The sequence below is a fragment of the Zosterops lateralis genome, assembly GCF_965231275.1.
Source record: "Zosterops lateralis genome assembly, chromosome: 1".
NCBI lineage: Eukaryota > Metazoa > Chordata > Aves > Passeriformes > Zosteropidae > Zosterops > Zosterops lateralis.
This window is the reverse complement of record NC_139762.1, coordinates 31,330,467-31,349,395: the sequence shown is the minus strand read 5'-3', so window position 1 is coordinate 31,349,395 and position 18,929 is coordinate 31,330,467. Positions and strand designations below refer to the sequence as shown.

Here is an 18,929-nt window from a genome sequence, read left to right as displayed (position 1 = left end):
AGCTGCAAGGCAACTCATGAAGTAGGCAAATCAAAGAACCCTCAGTTTCATGTACTTTTTTAAAATTTAAATAGAGCAGGATAGCAAACATTTCCATTTCAGCAGAAGGAAAGTGCCAAATATATTTATCAATGCAATAATAAAAATTCAGTCCTGCTGAAATCTATAGGAATTTCCTTCTGCTTCCATTTAATAACATTTTAATATTTATTAACATGGTTCAAATGCTGGACAACAACAAAAAAAGTAGGAGTATTTATCACCTCTTTTAAAGTTTCATGGTTTTTGGGTTTTTTTATTCTTACCTTATCAAAAATAAAAGATCTTCACATGTAGACAAGAAAAAAAAAAAAAAAAAAAAAAAAAAACAGTCAATGTGCCAAGACCCAGAAAGAAGTTCTTTGTCTTTCCTCCTGATACTGAAACATGGAGTTTTTTCATGATGTACCACATACAGCATGGAAATTAAGTATGATGTTCAGAAAGAAAAATTATAGGATTTCTTGACCTTTTTCAAGTCAGGAATATGTACTAGTACTGTCAGTGAGAGAGACACCTTTTCCTTGGAATGAAGACATTTTCACTACCTATGTTTAGGCACAGAAATCACAATTAAATGTCGGTATCTGCCAAAGAAAGTGCATTACAGACTACAGCAGCTGCTTTGATGAAAAATATGTACTATTACTGTTTCCTGGCCAGAGTAAAACCCTCATCCTGAAAAAGTGGCATTTAAAGCCACAGCTCCACTTTCTCAAAATGAGAAAGGACTTCAGTGTTATGCACAATCAATTAATTTTAATATTTTTCTTCCTTGGGTCGTGCTTTAACAACCTCCCCTAATTCCTCTCTTTACCGGTACATTTCCATTCGTATATGATATGTATCCAAACTGTTGAGTGTCCCAGATGTTCATCTTGCACCACTTTCTACATGGGCTTCTCCAGTCTGTTTCAACCGTGGTAATATTTTGCCTGGTTATTTATGTCAACCTATCCTGTCTAGCTATGGCAAAGGAGTAAATCTGTATATTCACATAATTTTTTTCCTGTATTTTCAGATATCTGTCAATCTATTTACTTGCTAATAATATAACTAAGATGGTCCCCTTCAGATATACTTCACAGCTGCCAATCTATTAGTCTGATTCTTAAAAATCCTCTCACTTCAACATTACCTATTGCTGTCACCAAATGTTAAGATTTGCCTTGCTCCATCTGTGGATTTTTTTTCATCGACTACTGTACTTCCACTGTTGCTGAAACATCCGAATATTAAAAGGGTTCCTTCATCTCACATCAGTCACATTCATCACTTAAACTAAAAGCATAAAAGAAAACTGAAATCCAAAAAGTAAATCTAAGAGCTTCCCATCTAGATATGTGTCATCATTGTTCTCTTCAACAGGTCTTTGTAGTTTGAAGACACAGATAAATTTCTCAAACTGTGCAATCTTTGCTTTGAGCTAGACCACTCACTTTCTACCAAGATTATTAGAGAAAATGCATTTAATATCTCTACATTAAAAAAAAAAATCACTGAGTAAAAAAAAGTCTTCAAAGAATACCACTATAATCAAACTGACAGGAAAAGATCAAAAACAGCAGGGTAAGCATCTTTAAATTTAGGCAGGTACTAGTTCTACTTCTACAGAGAGCTGAAGCCTAGTATCTGCCATGGGTACTTTGAAAGGCACCAGCCTTTAGTTTGGCTTTGTGTTACTCCAGTGTATGCTGAGCAGAACTGAGATCTAAATTATGAAATTGACTTTAAAGGATCAAATTTCAAAGTATATGTCCAGATTTAATAGACATATTTATTTCTGATAACATCAACTCACTATAAATAAGAAATTTAGTTACTGACATTAACCTGCTTACTGCATACCATTTGCCGATGCTGGGTGTATGACACCTTTCCTCCATGAGAGCATTTAAAATAAATGTGAAAATACATGAATGTAGATTGTGAAAAGAAATTAAGTTTTGTACATACTGTACATATGAACAAATACATAGTATTCAAAAATATCACACGTATGTATTGTAATAACATATTTAATCCTTTTCACAAGATGCTTTTCACCACATGCTTTAATAAATAACAGCTTAAAAATTTTATTTAGAAAAAGTGGGTTTGCTGCACACAGTTTTAGGCATACTTTACTACTCAGACTGTTACTTTCAATTACATTAATTTGATTTTTAACAAGTATGACATGTATCTTAGAAAGAAGGAAGTTCAGTTTAAAAGCTTGTGAAATCAATCCAAAGAAGCGCTGCCAGCAGGTCAATGGAGGTCATTCTGCCCCTTCATTCCACTCTCATGAGAGCCCACCTGAAATACTGGAATACCGCATTCAGTTCTGGGATGCTCAGCACAGGGAGGACATTGCTGTCTTGGAATGAGGCCAGAGGAGGGCCAAGAAGATGACTAGAAGGATGGAAAACATCTCTTACAAGGAAAGGCTGGAAGAATTAGGATTACTCAGCCTGGAGAGGAGGAGGCTTTGGGGTAACCTAATTGTGGGCTTCCATTGCCTGAAGGCTACAATTAGGCTTTCCTATGAGAAAGATGGAGATCCTAGGATACCTATGAGAAAGATGGAGAAAGACTTTTCCCAAAAACATGTAATGACAAGACAACAGGGAATGGGCTCAAACTGAAGGAGTGTAGGTTTACATTAGATATTAGGAAGAAATTCTTTACTGTGAGGGTGGTGAGGCACTGGAACAGGCTGCCCAGAGAACTTGTGGATGCCTCAACCCTGGAAGTGTTCAAGGCCAGGGTGGATGGGGCTCTGAATAACCTGGTCTAGTGGAAGGAGTCCCTGCCCATGGCAGGGGGGTTGGAACAGATGATTTTTAAAATCTCTTCTAACCTTAAACATTTCATAAATCTGTGACTTTATAAATCAAGTGAAAAAGGTGCAGTATTCAAAACAGCAGATATCTAAACAGTTTTACAGAAAATACTGGATTTACTAATTCTGAGTGGGAAAAAAGCCTTCATGGCTTTGTGGAGCACCCAAGAGGAAAAGTGAAATCTCTATGAGTATTTAAGCCACAAATACTGAAAAAGCAATCCTGCTTGGTGCAACAACTCATCAGAAAAACAACTGTGATATAAAGGCAAAATGCCGTGGAAATTGCTCTAGGGAACAGTGACCACAGCATGAGTTCTTTTACGATCCATTCAAGAAATGACACAGCACAAAGGAGAAATTAATTGGGAGAAAGATACTTTCTAAAACAGGTAGTTAGAAAGAGGAATTTGAAAGACAAAAGTTGTGTTTTGGAAAAAGCATTCATCCAGAAAATTAAAACTTCACTTGGAGAAAAGAGGCAACACGGCGCTTTTCTTTTTGATCTGGTTATATGCTTACTGTTAATTTCCTAGCAACTGTAGGTGAATTTTCTCATAAAATCTAAGAAAACAGTTAAGAAGAGTCTTAAATTATTTAGATGCGTAAGCCTGACTTAAGCCCAAAAATCTTTCTGCTGTCACTTATCTATGCCATTTTTAGAGGGTAAATGGTTGTCTTTTTTCATATTATAATCTGAATATCAACATTTGATGGTGTATCAAATCTAAATGACAGCTGACAGAAGGGATCCAAAAATGCACAAGAGAAAGGATTACTTGTTATGATCACTCTGAAAGAAGAAAAGAAGTGATCTCTTCAAGGCAGCAGTATAGCCCCCTTAGAGCTAGAGAAGCAGCAGTGATATTAAAAAGTTCTTCACTGATGTTCTCATGGATCTGAGACTTCCCGTAGCAGTTGTCAAATACTTTGTGTTCTCCTAATTTCTCAAACGTTCAATTCGAGAAGAAACAAATATCACTTAAAAGGCAACTTAGTAGAAAAAACATTCAAGGAACAAGATTTTAAAAGCTTGTTACCACATTGCCAAGCCATTTTGCTTCACCCTTAGCAAGCCTCCAAACGGTTGTCTATGAAAAGTTGTGTATGAAATAAACAGCCATTTCATTTCTAAGGGAAATCCCTTGGCATAAGTCAAGGTGCTGCAGACTATATAGCAAGGGGAGGTCTGGTAGCCCTATGTGACCCCATTTGGAAGGCCATGTGTGGATTTGTGCTAGCAGTAAGATTTTATGATCATACATTAGGATCATGAATGATGTCAGGTGTTCCAGGAGAAGGAAACATTCTAAACTGAAGTTCATAAAATTTCAGTATCCAGAAATTGTGAGAACTTCGTGTAACACCTGCCCGTTCCATGAAGAACATGGAGGGGCTGCCACAAGCCCTAGTACTGTATCCTAGGGTCACCTTCAGTGAAGCAGCAGAATTACTTTCAGATAACCTCTTCCTGCCTCAAGACCTTCTTCCAGACCCATACCAGAGGCACAGCCTAGAAACAAATTCACGGAGCCATCAGACAAGCTTCCTGGATCTAACTGATTTCCCCTAAGATAACAAGGAAGAACTAGATTAAGTTTGTGTTTACAGCTACTAAATTATACCATTTGGGCAGAAACAAAATTGAAGGATAAAGATATATATGTTCTGCTTAGAGGACACAGGCTCTTTTAGATATTTGCTAGAGAACCTGACCAAGAAGTAAAAACATGGAAGTTGACACCTGAAGAAGTCAGAATAGTCCCTTTCCACTCATCACTCCCAAACTTCCTCTTACATGAAAATCATCTCAGAGATGCCAAAATTTTAGGCTAGATACATGTACAAGCAACTTAATCTGATTCAGCAGAATAAACAGCCAGATGTGTCAGGCAATGTATACTGCCCAATAGCCAGCCCTGAGAATTAGGGGAATTCAGATCCATTATACCACCTGTACCTGATAGGAAGAGAAGACACAAGCTTTCCCCAACTGCAAGATAAGAGGAAAATAATGACTTGTAATTCAACCATGCAAGATAGGCACCTAAGCTCTCAGGTACCACCATGACCTCCTGAGTACAGCTCTAGAGACTGCAGCTCTCCCAGCATTCTTGTTCTCTACTCAAACTGCTGTCTGTCACTCAGTAGACGCTTAGCTACTTAAGAAAGAAAAAAAACAAAACTTCTTACACTGCAGGACATACAGGCTTGGTTTCAGACCAAACACAACCGTCCCACTTCTGGTGTTGCTACGTCAGCTCTCTCTTGGGACAGATTATCAAGTGAAGCAGCATCGTAACGAACAAAGAGAGCACACAACTGTTTCAAGTGTCCACTCCAGCCTAAAGGAGGGAACTTGAGTGTCTAGAGGCACTTATTCAGTTCAGTCTAGAAATAAACACAATAAAGATGATGCATTACTAAGTTGCTTTGAATTATTTTTCTCTCTAAACCTCCTATCCAGTGTGTACTTCACAGTCTGCAAAGCCAAAAATCCATACTACTGTCTCTAAACACCTGCTCATTTCCTCATATTTTAAACACCTCAGACATTGTTTATACATTATCTCTCTACATGGTTTATACTATTCTCCCAGTCATGAGCAGGAAAATGATCAGACTCATGTGGGAAGTTATTGACCTGGAGAAACAGAAACTTGAGGAATAAAGAGGAAATCTGAACTGGTTTTGAATGTGTAACATGGGCAGGACCCAGCCAAAACTGCTGACTGTCCCTGCTAGGAGCACATACTCATGCTGCTTAAGCATCCTTCACCAATAAAAGGTGAAGGATGGAGCACCAAGTACAGGAGACACTTGATAAGGCACTCAAGCCTCTCATTGTCTCTAAGTTTAATACTTGGCTTGTCCAGAATTGTGTGCTGTGAGCTAGTAATCACTTGCATGCTGAGCAATTGCAGGATGCTGCTCAAGCTTCATTATCGTTTTCAGTCTGTCAAGATAGGGTTTCTTTGGTTATCATCTCCTTCCTGCCATCAAAGGTTGGCTACAAAAAGACATTCACTTGTCCTGTAACTGGACTTCCATAAAAATTACACAAGAGGCACTAGAAGTTGCAGGCTGAATGGTGGTTGGTGCATGTTTTGCAACTGAGAAGAATCCACTTATCCAGCGGGTTTTTGTGATTTGGGTGCTGAGCATAGCAGGACTTGTCTCAGAAAAAGAAGAGGCTTTTTATTTTTCCTTCTGCCTTCCTACCTCTTGATTCTGAATCACTAAGAGGCATATAATCCAAAATACTGCATCATTCAGGGCAGCAAGAGGAAAAAAAATTAAAGTAAGACTTGTCCATGCTGGATGTTTGTGGTTGGTAGAGGACTTTCTGTTCAAGACCTGTGAGACTGACTGGAACCCAGGTTGCCACAGGGAGAGGGAAAAAATGTAATGAAGAACATCCTTACTCACAAAAGCAAGCCCCATTGTGCCTTGGAAAGTCTTGTAACAGCACAGACTGTATCAATATTGCCTCAGTGTTGTCCCCTTATTGTGTATAGGCAATACCATTGTGATTACCCATGGCTTCATAGTCGCCAGGCCAATATAACAGCCAGCTGTGCTCTCTGGGCAACTTTTCCCCTTATCACTATTTTAACCAGATATTTTACATGGTTACATATGTTACGTTTGTTTTGTGTACACAGATACCTTGCAGTGCCCTTCTCCACAGCATATGGTGCAATGCAGTACTCAGAAAAAGAAACAAAATAAGTAGAAAATTAATTGGATTGCTGGACAGTATAGCCAGCACCTTGCATGCTTAAAAATGCTTAGGCATCTAGATGAGCCTACAGGAAAGAGATCACAGCTTGGGATGTAGGCCTGGGCATCTAGAGGATATAAAGTTGTACATACAGGAACTTGGTGCTACAGTCAAGAGCAATTTCCCCACAAATAAACTCAGATTCATAATTTGAGAGTGGCATCTAACATTTCTCCGTGCAGGAGAAATGAATCCCAGTCTTTATGAACAATCATGCATAGAATCCTATGTCTTAAACACAGTCACAGTACTTTACTTTATCTAAATAGAATTTATGCCCACAGGACACAGTAACTAGAGGGTTACTGAAATCTGAATAAGAAACAAACATTCTTTCTGCATGAATCATGCTGCTGAAACAGCAGATTGAAATTGACTGCATTTCAAATTACTGTGGAGATGAATTAAGAGTTTAGCTCTCTCTTATAGGTGAAGGCACACCCTCTCTCTAACTTACTATTCCAAAAAGTGAAGTGTTGAATATGTCTTGTTTCTTTCAGCTTCTTTACTTCAGTTATTCAGTTCAGTTATCCAAACTGTCTCCAATCCTTATACACAAAAGCTGCAATTACCTTCTGTGGGCCAGCAATAAGAAAAAAGGGAAAACACACCCTTTATTCTATAACAAAATGGCAGATTTTACAACCTTACACAGAACAGAGGGCTCTCCTGTTGATGCTCTCTTGTTCCAGGAATTATGCACTCAATAGTGAATAAATTCTATTATAGTATTAAAACTGATTTATTTCCATTGGAACATAAAAGATGATTCCTTCTAATAAGGAACTCAACCCCAAAATAGAGTGGGCCTTCAAAAAAAAAAAAAAAGGCAAAAAAAAAAAAATTAGGCTTTGCTAATATTTGATGTAATTATCTATCCAAGCATACATTATTCAAGTCTGTATATTGTATACATTTCCAGCACAGTTGGCATATGGGCATTCAAATAACAAAAATGTGAATTTTTCATTTGGGTTTTTTATTTTTCACTTTGAGACTGTCTTTACTAGATCTTTTGGTATTTTTCTCACTCATGATACATCTCATAGCTAAGGGATGTTTTCTTCCAGGGTACCAAATGTGTTGGTATGACAGGCAGGATGGAGATTGAGAGTTCTTTGACTACACCTCCCATTGCTCTCCAGTGATATTTCTCTATTAGAGACAGTGATTTCTAGCTGCCATCAGCCAAGATGAACTTGCCTAATCCAATTACCTGTGTTAGCCTTTATATCCAAGTCCAAAGCTTCCAGTTGCTTCCCAGAAATACTTCCATTTAAATCATTAAGATTTTACTGGCTTTATCTTTACATGCAATTTTTATTTCTCCTCCTTTTTTTGCAGAACTGTGATAAAATAGGCAGAGCTTCTACCATTCATCTAATTTTCAGATGCATTGCAAAAGAAAAATCAACAAAGTGAAACTACAGAATTCCAATTTATTACTTACTATTAGGAAATGAGAACCACAGTATTGAAAAACATTGCAGTTACTAAACTAAAGAGTATTCTCATCTATTGCAAATTGAAAAAAGATTTTTTTTTTTTTCTTGCTTAACCTACCCTTTATTTCTTCTAGCAGCTCTGGCTTTATTGTCTCATCTCTACAATTTTTAATGACTGATGCAGAATGAAACACAACTGCTTTCAAGTACCAAATGCTACATCTGCCCATATGCATTACAACATTACTTTCACTTTAAACAATTAACCAGCTGCCAAATGGTCAGAACCAAATAAAATCCTCATTCAGAGAGGATTGTTTCTTCAGCTATCTACTGCACAAAAATTGTATCTTCATTTCTACTTCTACTAATGCCATAGCCAACACTATCCTATATCAGGGTAAATGTAGAGAATTCAGCTGTAGCAGTCATCTTTTAAAACAGAAATATTCTTTCATAACAAATGACAAAACTTCTCTAATTCAGTATTACATATTTAAACTATTGAAATAGATAATAAAATAAAACAGGTGAAAGACCTTGAAGTATGGATTTGCTATTCATGTAGTAAACCCCTATATTTATTAGTGGTTTGTGACAAAAAACTTCCTCACCAAAATGGTTATTTTTTTTAAACAGTGTTTGTTTTTTCCAGAAATTTAATTTTTACAGAGAAAGTTCCATGGGATTTATACTATTTTTTTAAATCACCCTTAGGACTTTACAAGAATTCAATTACTATTAAAATTCTGGGGACTGGATGATGATACGCAATTAGATTTAATTCAGTTTAATTAGACTGAGTCAACAGCTAACACACTTTCAACCTGACGCAAGCCAGATTTTCATTTTGTTTACCTTGATATGTGTCAGCAATAACAGTTCTGTTAAGATGGGTATAGTTAATTACTCCTTTGCCTAACTGAAGCAGCAACATTACTGCGAAAAGTCTGTAGACAAGAGGACAACAGCCTGCACATGAAAATCTGACAGATCATTGCACCAATGTACAGTAACTGCTTGAAGGGTGAAAAATAATTGTCTTTGTTTTGCTTTATGCGTGCTTAGCATCCTGTTATGATGTTGGACTTAAAACCCAAATATGAACAAAAAAGATACATATATTAGACCCCAGTTCTGGCCTTGTCTATCTATGCATTTCCCATTCACTCTGGAATATAATCTACATACCATAAATGACAGATGTTGGTATTTTCATCATATTGATTTCAACATACTTGGAGCAGGAAGCTCTGTGGTGTTATTTTGCATAGAGATGAGAAATATAAAGTGACCCTATACATAGCACAGCAATGGCAACCAAGAGATGAGGCAGTCCTATGATGTTTTAAGAAAAATACTTTAGGTTACATATCACATGGCTAATCAGTTTCAAGATAATCACCCTCAATCGGAGTAAGCAAGCAGAATTTAAAACACTTTTTAAATGTGGCTTATTTTTAATTTGTTTTGATTATATTTATGGCCTTAAAATACAAAGAATATGCATTTTTAAATTCTCTCTCCTGAAATACTTAGACTGAAATCACTGAAAAAGATCCATATCTTTTTTCTCTTAAGATGATAATGGATTTATTATGTTGCTTCATGATCTGCACAGAAATCTCTTTTGAGCTGACATTTCTATGCATAAAACCTAAATTATGGTCCAAATGTCAACTGAAAAAGACTCTCAGTTGTGTCTCCTGCTGTCTCTCCCAGCTCAGTCTCTTTTTACAAAGACAGCAATACAAACACTCCATAGAAATAAAAAGAGTGAGGAAAAATGATGCATACATACTCCACAGGCAACCAACATCCCCAGCAACTCTCTCCAAAAGTATGGATGACCATTCTGAGGATAAGTAAATGTGAAGCTGCGTGAGAAATGACACTCAATTTGTCACTACAAAGTCAATCAGCTCTTCCAGATTTCTCACAGGCATTGTATACAGACTCCCCAGAAAAACTGCAGTGAAATTGTGGAAGCAGCTCAGTTGCTACTCTGTGGCCTAAAGAAAAAGGATTTCATTTGCCAGACACCCAGAAAAATCTCCTACGCATACCAGCATGCTCTGTTTGCATGTAATCAGAGTACACTGAAGAAGCTACAAACTTATATTTAGGCATCACTAAGGAAAACTAGGGATGGAGGGAATAGAAGCATGTAGACAGTTTGATGTAGGGAAAATGTACCCAGTGTGCATGCCAAAAACTGCTAAATTTATTTAAAGGTAATTTGCAAAAGATGGCAGGAAAGAATAATCAGGAATTATCTTTTACACACTTTTCTAGCTCCTCCACTGCTTTGACTGCCTGTCTAAATTGAATCAGCTTCTGTGGTTAGCTCTAATGAATTAATGAACAATCAACTGCTGCTAGCTCCAATCCCAGATTCCATGCTCTGTGCCATTTCTGCTCTGCTTGGGAAGGAATGAGTATACTACAGTCTTCCATGCATGCCTTCAGTAGATCTGAACCTTGAACAGAGCTTTCACAAGCTCTCCTCTTAATCTGATCTGTTTCAACAACAAACAACAACCAAAGAGGTGAAAAATTCAAAGCAAAGGTGGCATCCTGATCTCATTATAGTCAACTGCAAAACTCCTCACAGACAAGTACAATCTTTGACCTCTTCAATCAAGATCCTAACACTGTTAATATAGGCGTCATCTTCAGCAAATTTTTAGAAGATGTCATTCCTATCACCTTCTTTTGAAATCTGCATTTTCTTTATAATCTGGATCCGTATAAATGACATGCATTAGCACAAGGAAGAAGAATGGTTGATCAGCTCTCAGAAGTCCTAAAGGATGTCTCATCACATTAATAGGCTGATACTCATCCAGTCATATGTACCTCACTAAAATGCTCCAAAAACCTAGGGTTACACACCCACTAATCACATTAAACCTGTACCTTTTTTCACTTTCTTCTGAAGGCAGCTTCTTGAACAAAAAATCCACTTACTAACATCACTTTCCAGTCAAAAGGAAGCCTTTAACTCTTGCTCCAGTTGTTCAAAAGATAACAATATTTAACCGCATTTTCATAACAAAATTTCTTTCTTTTTGGGGGGAGAGGGGGTGAAAGAGTATAGCCAGATGGAGTGAAAGACAAGGTGTGTGTGATGGCACAGAATAAATATAAACATTTCACAGTCTTCCAAGAGACTATGAGTAAGCAACCTGGATAGAATGAGAGCAGCTGAATATTCTCTTGGGTGGTTTCTTCATTCACAATCTTCATAAGAGACTAATATGTTTGAAATAGGAGACCTAGCATCCCTAAAAGATTTTATTCGTCTTTTGTTATACTCTGCTCAACAATACTAAGAACCAGAAATGAGAACTTTCCAGAAAAGAAATATCAAATTAGCTTTGTTTTCATGTAAGCTGCAATAATAAATTCTTAAAAGCATACAATAGCTTGAATTAATCTTATGGTTACAAGACAGTAAAGTTCTGCCTAATGTTTCATTCCTGGATTGTCACAATTTGGTGAATGTTTACTATTTGGTAGATTTACCAATACAAAGTTTCATGTTTCCACTTTACTCAAGCACTAGACCTCATCTGGAATACTGCATCCATTCTTGGTGTTCCAAATAACTGAACAAAGCTTCCTCCAGGATCTGTCAAAGCAGGAGAGGGCTGGAGGACTTGCCCTGTCAAAAGCTGAGAGAGTTGGACCTGTTCATCCTGAAGATGAGGCAGCCTTAGCAGGGACCTAACACCACATCAGTGCCTATGAAAAGCTTTACCAAAAAAATGGAGCCAGGCTCTTCAGGGCCATGCACACCACAAAAATCAGAGAAAATACTCATGAATTGAAACTAGGAGGCTATGACTCAACATAAAGAAGAAAAAGTACCATCAGGATAACTAAGTATTGGGTATGATTGTTCAGAGAAGTTGTGGAATCACTTTCCTTGGATCTTTTACAGGCAGAATTAACAAACCCCTAAACAACATAGTCTAAATTCAATGTTGACTCTATTTTGACCAACAGGTCCTTCCAACTGCTGTGATTTAGTGTAATCATGAGCATTACAAAAAGTAACAGGAAATTAAACTTTCAGATTGAGCTTAATACAACCTAGGACACATCACCAAAGCTCTTCAAAAAAAGGAGATGGAGTATTATCACCCTTGGACAACACAATAAAGAGATTCCTGTGGGCACAGACTATTACTTTGACCACATTTACTGAGAAAAAATCTAAGTTCAAACTGAAAAGGATACAGAGAAAAACACAGAAATATCTAGTGGAATAGAGATATTCTCACATGAAAATAAATCTGAAGAGTAAATTCAGGCTGACTAAATAAATACTCAGCAGATGTATGATTTCTCTTTGACCAAGAAGCAAAATGAGGAAAGTTATCAGATAATTTCTATTTACATAGTTATAAATCGACCATGCACCAACCTATTCGCACACATACCTAAACTTCTTGTTACAAGTATGGAAACATCTCTATGTCCCTTCCTGATTTACTTGCAGAATTTATAGCTGGTGGCAAGCATCAAAGGCAACAACAGAAGTTTCTTTAGGGGAAAAAGACAGCAGGGGGAGAGATAAAAACATAAAAAAAGGAGGAAAGGTAACTGGAAAAGAAACAGGAGAAAATGAAAAGGTGAAAGGGAAAGCTTCACTGGCTAGTCAAGAAGAGAACTGCAAGGGTTTCCCCATTAAGGACCCTCTCTCCCAGGTGCCTTCTCCAGTGTATCGGGTGATGCACCACACTACTTTTCCCACAGAAATCACATCAATTTCTACATGATCTGTTCAAATTCCCTAGTGTCTGTCCTCCTGTGTGATGCCATCAGCCCTGAATGAAGCAGTTTTTGATCGGAGGCAGGTGTTGCAAACTAACTGGCTGTTAAGTTTTGCATATATTATTGGGGAATGCTAGGCACAGTAAAATACTTGTCTTCCTTCTATCCTCCTATGCAAACTAAAAGCTGCAAAAAAAAAAAAAAAAAAAGCGCAAGAAAGGCTGCTGGAAGGGCTTGACTCTTATAGCAGTGTCAATTACCTCCTGACATAACAGCAGTAGCACAGTATGGAGGTACAAGGCCATGAGAATAACAGTATGAGACTATGAGTGTGAGGACAGGAAGGCAAAGACTGCCCTAGAAGCTTTAGTGAAAGGTGACAGAGCTGCAATGGAAAGGCAGTTGCAAATGGAAGATCCTTGGCACTGTAAAAGGTTGAGGCACCAAAGGCACTGTGCAGCACCCCTTCCTTTATGAATAAGTTCAGGCTCAAGTCTTCACGTATCTTGCATGCATACGAGATTGCCATCATTCAGGGCTGCCAATTTCTCTTGTGCACTGGACATCACCTTTTCAAAACACCCTTGAGACCAGGTCTTCACCTCTCTTGCAAGGTAAAAGAGCATGGAAATAAAAGCTCGACTCAGTGAACATGACAGTAGAGGCTCATGCATGCTCAGACTAAACCAGAAAACCTGACTCAAGTCTGAATAAATCCCCAGGAGTGACAGTCATCCATTCTAGAGAAGGAGCACTCTGTATCTTGAACAGAGATGAACTAAAAGACTGAGCATCTCAGAGCAGAAATCAAATTAAGAGATACAGACTCCATCATCTTCAACTCCAAAACTGAGAAACTAAGGACAAATAAAAGACATACTGTAAGGAGTACAGGTACTTCTGAGCTACTTTCACTGAAAAGCATTTCATTTTCTTAAACAAAAATAGTTTACGGTTATGCAATAGATGTAAAACAAACCATCCTGATAGTTGCTACATATCATAAACAAACTTAAACAATGCATCATGATTTGTGAATGACCAATGTTAACATTACATTAAAAAATACATAATCTATTAAAAATAAATTTCTGGAAAATACGAACAAATATTTGCTTCCTATTACCTTTCCTATCTCATAATCAACATCCTACATTGAATTAATGCTAATTAATTCAAGTAAACATCTTCTTGAAGGTTATGCAACAAAGTTGTCAATCACTTTCTCCCATAAAGGAATGCATAAGTTGTCTACCACCTTGTCCACCCTGACCGGGTAAGAATGCATGAACAGTAAAATCTAATCAAACCGAAGACCTGTTCAGAATTCAACATCTTTTCCCCAGACGCCCAACAGTAAATGCATAAGGAAAAGTGAGGAACCATGTGAATGGCACCTTCTCAAAATACTCGGAAGCCTTCAGAATATTTGCTGGTTAGGGACATTCTGATTCAGAAGCATTATATCTCTGCTTTCTAGTCTTTGATTTTTTTTAAATTTTTTTTTTTTTTTTAAATCTAGGAATTTGTCCAAATCTTTTTTTCTGAACTCATGTTAACTTTTTGCATTGACAAAATTCTTTGGCAGAAAGTAATACAACTCCATACTGTACAAAAATGGAGAAGTGTGGGTACGTCCTTACAAGAAAGGTCTAAGCTGACCTCAAAATATTGAAACTTTTATCGTTTTCAGCAGTAGTTAAGCACTATTTCACTGTAATTTCTTAGCTGAAGATGAAGCTATAGATTAGCAGCACAAATAAACTTCATAATTTATTAAAGTCATAACAATAAATTCAACACTACTACAGTCTTACCCAGCACGCACTGACGTTCACAACATAACACATTCATTACAAGTAAGTTACACTGAGTAAGGAAAAAATTCTTTGGTCATGTATGATCATCCTAACTTATAAACTCGAAACCAAAAGGAGAAATGAAACATGATTGCATCAAGTAATGTTAGCTCTAAAATGCCTTACCACCTACCAGTTTCAACAAACAATATAACCTTAAGTGATTCAGCAATGCAATATTCTCTGCCTATTTATCTGGAAATCATTACTGAATGAAGTAATGTTTGAAGCATGACAAATATGGTTTATCATAGAATAGCCTAACGTTCTGTCTTTACACGAGAGCTATCTTTAATTTAACTCAACAGATCTATTATGTATCTTCTACTTAATTGCAACAACTTAAAGAACATTTTCTTACTTTTGAGGAGACTGGAAAACTCTGATGAATACTCATTCCTTTAATTTGAATTTATATGGAAAGTTCCTGTAAACGGCATGCTTATAGGACACAGCATATAACCCTCAACAAATCTGGCCCAGAACTCTTCTGTAAAAGGGAAAAAGCCTCACTCCTGTGATGCACTAAGTGCTCTCAGCTAAACGGTTCAGCTATGAGTAGCTGCAAGCCACAACTACTTTCTATTGCAGTTTGAACACACAGACCCTAACTAGCTTTAAATTAGCTAGTCTGAATACTGATGAATGTGAAACAACAATAGTACATGCACTCTGGTAAATATGTGCTTAATTTACCAATTTGGAGATGATTAGACTACATCCCAACTCTTTTGTCATTTTTCATTGGTTATAGTTGCTCATTCACAACAGGATTTGAAGACTTTCAAACCCACATTTTGCCTGCTTAGCATTAGTTGAATACTAAGAAACTAACTACTGCAACTACATTTAGGTACTATCAGTATTCAGGATATTTCATACCAGGATTCATATAATTGTCAGGGCAGGTAAACTTAAATTTTATACATATTTTCAGTATGCAAGTAATATTTTTAACAGCAATTTCTATGAGGCTATTTCAGGTAGTGAGAGGAAGAACTGAAAATTATTTTCCACTTTACATGTTTTTCAGAAAGTATATAATTTTTATAACTGAATCTCTTTTCAATGTTATTTTTATCAAGAAGTTAGAAAATACATATGCCACTTAATCATAGTATTATCTCTTTTTTTCACAGAAATAAATTCTAATGGAACAATCGTTCTAAACGAAGCATGTACTGACTTCCAGCAGTGAAGACAATATTTCACTTTTGTTTTTAAACTGCTCTGGGCACAGGAAGATGCTGGTGAACTGAAGAGACACAGCAGATTACAAATTACTGTTCTCATTCAGTCATGCAGACCAAGTTTCATTCGTGGAAAAGCAATTTAATGGAAAACCAAACACTACTGTTTTCAAAACTAATATTTTAAAGTCAGATTCAAAACATTTGGGTGTATTGCACATTCACACAGACTTACAGAGGAATGTGACACTGAGACCAGTGCTTTGGGTAGGCTTAACTGTGGGGCTGTGTTTGCATCAAGTTGGTCACCAAGAAGTATAATGGCATGTTTTTCTCTTTTTTGAAATTCTGAACTGGCAATGAGATTTTTGTTAAAAAGACAGCTATTTCAATATTTATATGAAGAAACTGGCACCAGTGGTACATAAACATGACTGACTGCAGCTTTTCTCTGGAGCCATGACATGTTTACTCCCAATGTTTTTGATCACATCTTTGCCATGACAGTGAAAAAGAGGTGTTAAAATAGTGTATTATTTGCATCATTCATGGTAGAAAGTTCTCTACAGTTGAGATACAGCTATTTTACACAAATAACAATGCAACTTAGGTGTATGAAGGGATGGAATTGCCATCTCTGGTGTTATGATAGAGAACAAGCTGGCATCTCTTTCTGAACAAAGTAGGTGTGTTCCTGGTACAAAACATACGAGCTGGGGCCACTGATACAGAAATGTATCCGACATAGAGAAAATTTAGAGACACTCTGCAACAAGATAACCTCAAAAGATCTAGAGATGCTATTGCAGAGGTAGGTGTGTGTGGAGAGAAGACAGGAGTAGGACAGGACATTAGAGAAGGACAGGACATCTGAAAAACCTTAATGTGAAATACCTCCTGTTTTTTGTTCATGAGTTCTCATCACAGCTACAGGCCTTTGTGAGCTTGCAAATTATATCCTGAATAACTGTCACAAAACTATTCTGTCACAGAAAACAAAATGTCAAAGAACTAAAGCTGACAATGTTGAAAGACAAATGTTTAAAATTCCTCAGTTTCTGTGTCAGCACTTGTTCTGTGCTGTTTGTGACAGAGAATCTCAACAGCTTTTGCATCAAAAAAGCACATTCATGCATTTTCATATGTCAAAAGGTCTCCACAATTCACCTCACTACTTCTTTTTCAAAGATCGGCTTGTTCTAAATATTTGTCTGCGCCTAAAATTCCCACGTTGTTTATCAGTGGGTTCAGACTCTTCAGGGCACTTACAAACACGAACTGCTGCGGGCTCGGGGTGGATGTTCAAAGATGAACACGCGTGTTGTGCATTACAAGTAATATCTGTTTTTTTCTATACGAGGGCTAAGCATGAATGATTACTGACTGCCACTATATTCCATTTCATTCCTAAACCCCAGACATTTTAGATGAGTCAAAGCCACTGTACCTTTGCTGGGAACTCCCTTCCTCCTGCCCTGCGCCGCTACCCGGGAAGCCGCCGGCGGGGATGCGCGCACCGCTGTGCCGCCGTGAATGTACACACAGCTCTGGCCACCCGGCCGGCCCGGGAACGGGATAGGACGAGACGGGCCGGGACGGGAAAGGGACGGGAACGGGACAGGACGGGTCGGGAAACCCCCGCCCCCCGTCTGCCGCGGCTCCGGGCGGTCCGACACCGGCGCGGCGGTGCCCGAGGAGGGCGCACCCGGCCCCGCCACCTGTCCGGGGCAGCTCCCCCGGCCCCTCCGGGGCTCCTGGGTCCCAGCCGAGCGCGGGGAGCCCGCTGAGCTCCGGGGGCCGTGCTCCGGCCGGCCCCGCGCCTCGGCCAGGGCTCTGCAGGGCGCGGGATCGCCGGGGATCCCCCGAGCCGGGGACGCGCCGCCCGCCCGGCGGGGAAAAGCGCTCCGGAGCCGCTCACGCTCCCGCCGAGTAAAACTTGCCGGGGGCGGCCGCGTCCTCCCTCCCCCGCAACCCTGCCAGCCCTTACACGGTCCAACTTCCCCAAACCTTCCCGAAGGTCCCAGAAATGCCGCCCCGGCGGGTCGGGGACAGCGTCCGGGCGGCGGGACCGGCACTCGCAGTCGCGGCCGGGGGGCGGGGGGGCAGCGGCCGGGGCCACTCACGTTCTCACCTTCCCGCCGCTCCCCTTATCTCTTCGCTCGCGGGCTGCAACTTCCAGCGCTGCCCCCCACTGCCATCTTCCACCGGGGCCGCGGGGGAAGCGGCGGCGCGGCGAGGCGAGGAAAAGTTGCGGCGGCGACGATTAGGCGGCGATCAGGTGGCGATCGGGTGGCGATCAGGTGGCGATCAGATCAGGTGGCCATCGCGCCGGCGGGCCGAGCCTGTGCCGTGCGCGCCGGGCGGGCGGGCGGGGCGGCGGCAGCTGGCGCGGGGCTGCGCGCTGCGATCGCCGCCCGTGGCGACGCGGGGAGGATTTGCTAAAAATAGCGGCGGGCTCGGCTCGGCGCGGCGCGGGGGGAGGCGGGGGAGGCGGCCGGGCTGAGCGCTCCCCGCCGCGGCCGCTGGGGGACGAGCGGGCCCGGGCTGGCAGCGCCGCCGCCGGGACAGCGCCGGGCACAGGGCACAGGGCACAGCGGGCACAGGGCACAGCGGGCACACGGCACAGCGAGCACAGGGCACAGGGCACAGCGGGCACAGGGCACAGCGGGCACAGGGCACAGCGCACAGGGCACACGGCACAGCGAGCACAGGGCACAGCGGGCACAGGGCACGGGGCACAGCGCACAGGGCACAGCGGGCACAGGGCACGGGGCAGGGCGGGCACAGGGCACAGCGGGCACAGGGCACGGGGCAGGGCGGGCACAGGGCACAGCGGGCACAGGGCACGGGGCACAGCGAGCACAGGGCACAGCGGGCACAGGGCACAGCGGGCACAGGGCACAGCGGGCACAGGGCACCCGGCACAGCGAGCACAGGGCACAGCGGGCACAGGGCACAGCGGGCACAGGGCACGGGGCAGGGCGGGTGCAGGGCACAGGGCACGGG

At 40.3% G+C, this 18,929-nt stretch overlaps 1 protein-coding gene across 10 annotated transcripts in view; it reads right to left on the bottom strand.

Moving 5' to 3' along the window:
• The window catches only part of HDAC9 (histone deacetylase 9), a 459,263-nt gene extending 441,041 nt beyond the window's left edge, over nt 1-18,222 (bottom strand). For 7 of the 10 annotated variants that reach the window (XM_083872070.1, XM_083872068.1, XM_083872065.1 and 4 more), the window contains exon 1: nt 18,047-18,221. The gene's annotated coding sequence lies outside the window, so the exon portion shown is untranslated. Of the gene's footprint in view, nt 1-18,046 lie in introns of all 10 variants that reach the window. The other 3 variants (XM_083872066.1, XM_083872067.1, XM_083872072.1) reach the window with 2 other exon arrangements.
• Between the last annotated feature and the right edge of the window lie 707 nt (nt 18,223-18,929).